The 9,052-nt window shown below is 34.7% G+C and overlaps 1 pseudogene; it reads right to left on the reverse strand.

Moving 5' to 3' along the window:
• Positions 1-2,497: 2,497 nt before the first annotated feature.
• The window catches only part of LOC115283430, a 12,790-nt pseudogene continuing 6,235 nt past the window's right edge, over positions 2,498-9,052 (reverse strand).

Raw genomic sequence — 9,052 nt, forward strand, 5'->3', positions numbered from 1 at the left:
ATGGGGAAAAACTGAGTGCTTTTTCCCTAAAGTCAGGAAGAAGGTAAGGATATCCATCCTCATCACTTTTATTCAACTTACTGCTGGAAGCCCTAGTCACAGCAATCAGACAACAAAAAGAAATAAAAGGCATCAGTAAGGAAGAAGTAAAACCTTCACTGTTTGCAGATGGTGTGATGCTATACATAGGAAAACCTAACCTCTACAAAAAATAATTTTAAAAAACTTACTAGAACTGATAAATAAATTCAGTTAAGCTCAAAGGATACAAAATCATTATCCAGAAATCTGTTAGATTTATACACACAAATAATGAAGCAACAGAAAGAAGTTAAGAAAACAAGATAATTTAATATTGCACCAAAAATAATAAAATACCAAGGAATAAACTTAATCAAAGAGGTTCGCCTGTACTCTGAAAACTATAGAATATTGATGAAAGCAATTGAAGATGACACAAACAAATGGAAAGATTTTCCATGCTGTTGTATTGGAAGAACAAATATTGTTAAAACGTCTGTACTGCCCAAAGCAATTTACAGATTTATTTCAATCCTTATCGAAATACCAAGAGAACTCTTCACAGAACTAAAACAAACCACAAAAGACTCCAAATAGCCATAGTAATTTTGAAAAAGAAAAGAAAAAATAGTTGGTCTTGCCACAAATCCAGATTTCAAGTTATATTACAAAGCTGTAGTGATCAAAACAGTTTCTTATGGGCACAAAAATAGATATATAAAACAGAATAAAAAACACAGAAACGACCCCACAATTATATGGTCAATTAATCTTTGACAAAAAAAGGCAGTGGTATTGGGAAAACTGGAGAGCCACATGCAAAAAATTGAAACTGGAATTCTTTGTAACTCCATACATAAAAAATAAACTCAAAATGAATAAAGGACATAAATATGAGACCTGAAACCATAAAAATCCCAGAAAAGACTGTAGGCAGTACTTTATCTGAAATCATCTGTATGAAGATCTTTTAGATATGCTTCCTGAGGGAAGGTAAACAAAAGAAAAAAACACACCCCCCCCAAAACAAACAAACAAAATTTACTGGGATTATATCAAAATTAAAAGTTTCTGCACAGTGAAGGAAACAGCCAACAATACTAGAAGAAAACTTACTGAATGGAAGAAATATTTTCAAATGACATATCCAATATATAGTCAGTAATTAAAATATATAAATAACATATAACACTCAACAGCAAAAAAAAATCCAGTAAAAAAATGGGCAGAAGACATGAACAGATATTCTCCAAAAAAACATATGAATGGCTAATAGACACAGGAAAAGATGTTCAACATCACTCATTACGAGGAAGATGCAAATCACAACCACAGTGTAATATCACTTCACATGTCAGAATGGCTAAAATAAAAGAAAGACAAGAAACAAGTGTTGACAAGGATGTGGATAACAGAATCCCTTGTGCATTGTTGGTGAGAATGCATACTGCTTCAACTACTGTGGAAAGCACTATGCATTCCTTAAAAAGAATAAAAGAATTACCATATAATGCACTAATGACACTACTAGGTATTTACCCCAAAAATATGAAAACACTACCGATATATGCACAATTTATGTTTACTGCAGCATTATTTACAATGGACAAATTATGAAAGCAGCCCAAGTGTGCATTGTTATGTGAATGGATAAAAATGAAGTGGTATATATATATTCAATGAAATATTGTTCAGCTATAAAAAGAATAAAATCTTGCCACTTGCAATAACATGGATGTACTTAGAGTGTAATCTAGGCAATATAATTATAATAAGTCAGTCACAGGAAAACAAATACCATATGATTATGGTCACATGTGGAATTTGAGAAACAAAAATGAACAGAAAAAAAAACAAAAAGAGGCTCATAGCTATTGAGAATAAATAGATGTTTACCAGAAAGGAAGTGGATGAGGACATGGGGAAATAAGTGAAGCAAATTAAGAGTATATTTGTCTTGACAAACACTGAGTAATGTATAGAACTGTTGAATCACTATATGTTTTAAACTAGTATAACACTGTATGTTATTTATACTGGAATTAAAAGTTTTAAAACCATTTTGAAAATAATATAAATTTTTATACCGCATAGCATTCTTTATGCTACATTACAAATGATATTTATGATTTAGCAAGAAAATTAATAGGCAAAACTCAATTTATTTTAGATTTTTATCCAACACATGAATAACAATTTAAGTTATTCTCTGGATTGCACACTCTTTATACAATGACTTGCAAGATATTTATGATCATATTTTATCTACAGAAATTCAACTATATCATTATGTGATTATTCCTATCATTATGTGAAATTCAGTATTGGAAATAATGATCAAGCCTCAGTGCAATGGTTGCATTACTGAATTATTCTAATTAATAAATGGTTTTGTTTTCCTGTGTCTGTTTTTTCTTTTTTTTATAAGTTTTATTTAACTTTAATTTTCTTGTATAAATCTTTATGTTAGACACAGCTAGGGCCTGGGACCTCTGCTGTGAGTGTTTACAAGATGGTCAGTGAATTCCTCATAGGGAGACTTGGCGAACACAGTCACTTTCTAGAGGTGAGGGGTGAGATGGCTGTAGGTCTTGGAAATGGCATCACAAATGGCTTTGGGGAAGTTGTCCAGGATGGCAGTGCAGTCCCTGGTCAAGGTGTAGCCATTGTCAATACCAGATATGATTAGTAGCTTCTTGAACACAATGCCAGTGCCTCTGAGTGCAAGGATGAAGTGCACAAGCACAGAGTCACAGTGGTTGGTTTATCTTGCATGGGACCGTGTTGAGTTTGCTGATCGTTCCCCCAGTAGCCTTGCACACGGGGACAAAAGAAAGTTTCTCCAGGTTGAAGGCCCCATGGATGGCAGTGGCTACCTCCTTGGAACCCTTAACACTTAGATCAACATGCCTATTGTAGTCTTCAATGGCAACAAATGCCTTGAACCTGGTCCACCAACCAGCATGGATCTTCTTTTCCACAAGCATTATTTTTAAAACTTCATCTTTGAAGGATGCCCCAGGAAAAAAAGTCAATGATCTCAGATTCATTGAAGGGCTTGGAGAAGAGATACATCTCCTCAAGGGATTTGATCTTCATGTCCTCGATCAGGTGGCAGAGCTTGGTGACAGGATTCACTCCTTGTCCTTGGCACGACTTAGTAAATGTTTTGGTTATTTAATTTTAATTATATTTAATACCAGTCATTGATACAATATGCACTAATATAATTATATTTCATTTCAAAATTCCAATTATATTTTTTGTGCAAATTCTTAAGAACTCATTCTTCATTTACTGAAAGTCACTCCATCCCATCATTTCATTTAGTTCCAATTTTATTCAAGAAACTATTAGAAACCATTATTAACTCATCATAATATCACAGCTACTAACACTTATTTTCTTCCGTTTTATAAACTATATAAAACTTTATAAACATTTTATATATTTACAATAACAAAAAATAACAATCTAACTAATGTTCCTTATTAACTTGTAGCTTCAACCCCATCAGAGAGAAATATTTCCTTAAACATACTCTTGAGAAACTCAGTTACACCTCTATTTTCAAACCAACAATTGTTTTCACAGGTTTTCCTTTCATTGAGATCTGAAGGGCTTGGACCTGCAGTTTCCTCCTGGCAAGAAATAGTCATACAGAAATTAGCCCAGAGATTCTGTGTAAATTCCATTTTCCTCATGGTTTAAATATTACTTGATTTTATATATAGTTTAACTCTCTTTTTTTGTGAATTCATCTTTTCATATTTGCGCCTCTCTTATTTAGTATGCACATTAACTACCATCATTGGTCAGTAGTCCTGGCGTCCTGGCCAAGCCATGTATATACACGTATGTCCTTTATTTTCAGTTCTGTAAATGTCTGTTCTGGTTTGCTCACCTAGCCTGAGAAGACATATCTTGAAAAATATGTGGACACACACACACACACACACACACACACACACACACATACACACACACACACTTTCACAGGAATTTTACTCAGCCATAAAAAAATGAGATCTTGTCATTTGTGACAACATGGATGGACCTAGAGGATATTATGCTAAATCAAATAAATCATAGAAAGACAAATACCAAATTATTTAACTTATATTTAGAATCTAAAAAACAAAATAAAATTTAAAAAGCAGAAATAGTCACATAAATACAGAGAGCAAATTGGTGATTGTGGTGTGGGGGGAAGGAATAGGCAAAATTGGTAAAGAAGAATGGAATATATGAGTTTAAAATATGGAATGAATATGTCAGGGGAATGAAAGTTACAGCACAGGGGATATAGACAATGACACTGTAATAATGTTGTATGGTGACAGATGTTAGCTACACTTGTAGTGAGTATAGCATAATGTATAGAGTTGTCAAGTCAATGTTGTACACCTGAAATTAATGTAACATTGTGTGTCAACTATCTTTCAATAAAAAAGGAATATTAATTTAAAAATTGTTCAAGTATTTTAAATAGAGGTAGTTGCAGAAAACTAGAAAGCAAAACTAGTTATTTCTTAGTAGTTTTCAAAAGTTGAGAACACAAAGTTTCCCATGTTAGAATGATATTAACTCATATTAATGTTCTAATTTGGCTCAATTTAAATGTTATTATTTTATATCCATCTTTGCTTTTATGTATCAACAGAGGGCAGAGACTGTGACTAAAAGAGAAAATATCAGCACCCATAAGAATGTTCTAAGACTAATTTAAAAAGTCAAAATCCAGATAAGTTTCAGCCAGCCTGCTGAGAGATAAATAAAAGCAAAAGGCAAAATTAGAATATCTCATTATATAACTGCTCATTTCAATTTATAACATTTGAATAGTGTTCTAATTTGATCTTGACTTGCCAATGTGTATCTCAATGTTTCAAACATTTTATTCAGAAGTAAACACAAGGCGTAGGAGGGATAAAGCTCGGGTCCGATACCTCATATCATAGTGACATTTTCATGTGCAATGTGGTAATACAGTCTTTTGAGACTTTTATCGCTAATAATCACCAAATGCAGTACTACAACCTGGATTATTTTAATGGCTATCACAAATTTAATCCAATCAACATTGTTAGTCCACACATTATGAATAAAAATTTCAAAATGGAAATAATATGCTAATTTCAATTTCAATTAACATTAGTTACTAGCCTTAAGCCCTCAATGTCAAGACAAAAATTTCTTATAAAATATTCGTTATACCAAAGTATAATTAAATAATTATGAGCAAGATGCATGCTGATGCATGCATGTGGCCAGTAAATCCAAGGGACTAATTTGTTTTTCCTAATAAATAACATGCTTTGTGAACAAAGTTTTCTGAATTTCATATTCTTGAATATGATCCGCATGACCTTCAATTGTACATAATTAAATGGTCTAAAATGTCATTAAAAGGTGATGTTTACATTGTTTATTTATGTTTATTCCTCAAAACTTAAATTTAAACTACTTCAGAGTGCCTGGGTGCCTCAGTCAGTTAATCATCTGACTCTTGGTTTTGACTCAGGTCATAATCTCAGGGTTCATGGGATAGAAATCTGCATGGGGCTCTGTGCTGACAGTGCAGAGTCTGCTTGGAATTCTCTCCTCTCTCTCTGCCTACCCCCTTATAAATAAATAAATAAATAAATAAATAAATAAGCATTAAAAATAAAATCTTCAAAATTAACTCCTGGTTTACAGAAGTGGAAATATCAAGGAGACACGTGGGTCTGGAGGAGAGATGTGGGTTGGTATGTAAATTTAGAAGTTATCTTAATAAAGATTGTATTTAAAGCCTTGAGTCTAGAGGACATCACTTAGGGTTTGAATGTAGACAGAAACATTTAAAAAAGAACTAGTGGAGTCAAGATGAATTCAAATTTAAATATTTATAAATTAGTGATGGAATGGTAAATTCATCTGAAAATAAGTACCCAGAGAGGGAAGAGAAAAGCATGAGTGCGATTTCTAGAAGCCAACTGAATGTTTCAAGAAAACAAAATCAACTAATTATGCTAGCACAATTTATATCATAGTAATCTATTGATGCCAAAATCGCCTAAAATTTAGCAGCTGAAAACAAACATTTTTATCTCACACAGTTGCTAATGGTTGAAAATCTGAGAGCAGTTTAGCTGGGTCATTCAGATTCATAGGCTCTCACAAGACTTCATTAAATTCTCAGGGCTGCAGTCATCTGAAAATTTGACTGGAAGTGGAGGATCCACTTCTAAGTTGGCTCACTCACTCACATGGATGTTGTCAGGATGCTTAAATTCCTTGGGGATTGTTAGCAGGAAGCTTCATTTTCTCTCTGTTATGGACTGCATGTTTGTATCCTTCAAAATTCATATGTTGAAGTCCTAATCCCCAATATGGTGGTATTTGGAGACACGAACTGTGGGTGATAATTAGGTCATGAGTGTGCAAGCTCTTATGATAGGTTTGATAGTGCTCTTATAATAAGAGACGGGGAAGATTGTGAGCACTCATCCTCAGTCCCTCTTTCTCTGCCATGTGAGAACATAATCAGGAAAACATTTCTCACTAGGAAGCAAATTGTCCAGCACTTTGTTCTTGGACCTCCCAGCCTCCAAAATTGTGAGAAATAAATTTGTATTGTTTAAGCTTCCTATTCTATAATGTTTTTGTTATGGCATCATGAACTAAGTCACTTTCCATGTCAGCATCTTCTGAAAACAGCAGCTAACTTTCCCCAGAGCTAATAATCCAACAAAAACATCAGAAACACAATAATGCCTTTCATTGTTTAGTCTCTGAAGCCATCTACCATCATTTCTATTTATTCCTTTCATTAGAAGTGATTTACTAAGACCAGAACACATTCAAAAGAAGGGGAATTAGGCTGTACATCTTGAAGAAAGGAGTATTAAAGAACTTGTTGATATATTTTAAAAGTATCAGTGTCAAATGTTTCTGGAAAAAATATTTGTCCCTCTTGTGTGCAAAATATATTCATCCTTTCCTAATGTAACTGAACCAATGAGAGTTTGTTCCTTGGCAAGTCAGAAACCGCACCAGGTTGAGCTGTCACAAAAAGGAAACTTCATTAGCAGAAAATATGGAGATCTCAGAGAATGACTTCAAAAGCAGTGAAGGGTGATTGCATTTTTTAAATAGTTTATTGTCAAATTGGTTTCCATATAACACCCAGTGCTCTTCCCCATAAGTGCCCTCCTCCATTGCCACCACCTTTCTTCCTCTCCCCCTCCTCCTTCAACCCACGGTTCATTTTCAGTATTCAATAGTCTCTCAGGTTTTGCATCCCTCTCCCTACCCAACTCTCTTTCCCCCTTCCCCTCCCCATGGTCCTCCATTAGGTTTCTCCTGTTCTCCAGTTATACCTATGAGTGCAAACATATGGTATCTGTCCTTCTCCGCCTGACTTATTTCTCTTAGCATGACACCCTCGAGGTCCATCCACTTTGCTCCAAATGGCCATATTTCATTCTTTCTCATTGCCATGTAATACTCCATTTTGTATATATACCACATCTTCTTGATCCACTCATCAGGTGATGGACATTTAGGCTCTTTCTATGATTTGGCTATTGTTGACAGTACTGCTATGAACATTGGGGTACATGTGCTCCTATATGTCAGCACTTCTGTATCCCTTGGATAAATCCCTAATGGAATAGAATAGAGAACCCAGAAAATGGCCCACAAATGTAAGGCCAATTAATTTTTGACAAAGCAGGAAAGAGTTTCCGATGGAAAAAAGACTGCCTCTTTAGCAGGTGGTGCTGGGAGAACTGGACTGTTAAAAAAGTAGGACTTTTGAATACAACGCGCAGAAGAATGAAACTAGACCACTTTCTTACACCATACATAACAGTAAAATCAAAATGCTTGAAGGACCTGAATGTGAGACAGGAAACCATCAAAACCCTTGAGAAGAAAGTAGGAAACAGCCTCCTTGACCTCAACTGCGGCAATTTCCTACTCGACACATCCCCAAAGGCAAGGGAAATGAAAGCAAAAATGAACTATTGGATATTTTTTAAATTTAGGGTTAGGATAAAAATTTAGATAGGGAGGGCTTGTCATTCTATATAGAGGCGGGCAAAAGATCATGTATGTGTCTTAGGGATACATGCATATACACACATTGTGTGTTATGTAAATGAGGCTTATGTTCCTCCTTGGGCAGATATTTTAGTATTATTATGAGGGAAAGGTAGTTTTCAGTCATTCTAGAGGTAACTCAATTGTTTATTTGTGCATGTACAGTCAGTGGTTAAGTGCAAACTGGTCTGCGTGGTCTGGGAAGGATAGAGGTGTTGTCAGGGCAGTTGTTATCACTTTAGGGGCAGTTTCACTTTCCATTTGCCTAAGTTAAGATATTAGCTGGAAAGAAGAGCTTAAGGGAAAATGTGACACAAAGTTCAGTGAATACAAGCATGTGGGCAGTAAAAGTCAGGTCTTGGAGGTTAGCTCGTGATTATAAGGTAAGTAAAAGACTCATGCAATTACAGATTCAGTTCAAAGTTCACAATGTCACCATCCAAATTAGATTTTGTTATGGATGAAGCTCCTCATATATTTTAATAAGTAGAGAACCGCAAGTACATTTCCGTTCCATCTAGAGACTTTGGAATGAAAGGAATAACTTATCTATCTCTCACATTCTCACCATAAAATAGTGGGGCAGTAATAGCATAAGTGCTATATAGTCTTGTTCACAAAGGGGAAAATGAGAGACACAATAGTCACAGCAATTCTAAAATCCAGCCAGTCAGATACTTGAGGTTCCTTGATTAGCACACCATCCTATTCCTGCCCAGCAATAATTTCCTGTGCCTCTCTGGTCTCCTGGTTCTGCTCTCAGAATCACCCTTCCATCTTCATGAAAGGTAGAACATGTTTGGAGTTGAGTGTTGTTTTGTTTTGTTTTGTTTTTCCAGTTTACTTCCTATCAGTAGTATTTAGTATTTAGTATTCAAAAGTCCTTTTTTTTGTTAACATTTCCTACTTGTCTATAGCCATTTCAATTCAAATTATCAATGTT

The sequence above is a fragment of the Suricata suricatta genome, chromosome X, assembly GCF_006229205.1.
Source record: "Suricata suricatta isolate VVHF042 chromosome X, meerkat_22Aug2017_6uvM2_HiC, whole genome shotgun sequence".
NCBI classification, from domain to species: Eukaryota; Metazoa; Chordata; class Mammalia; order Carnivora; family Herpestidae; genus Suricata; species Suricata suricatta.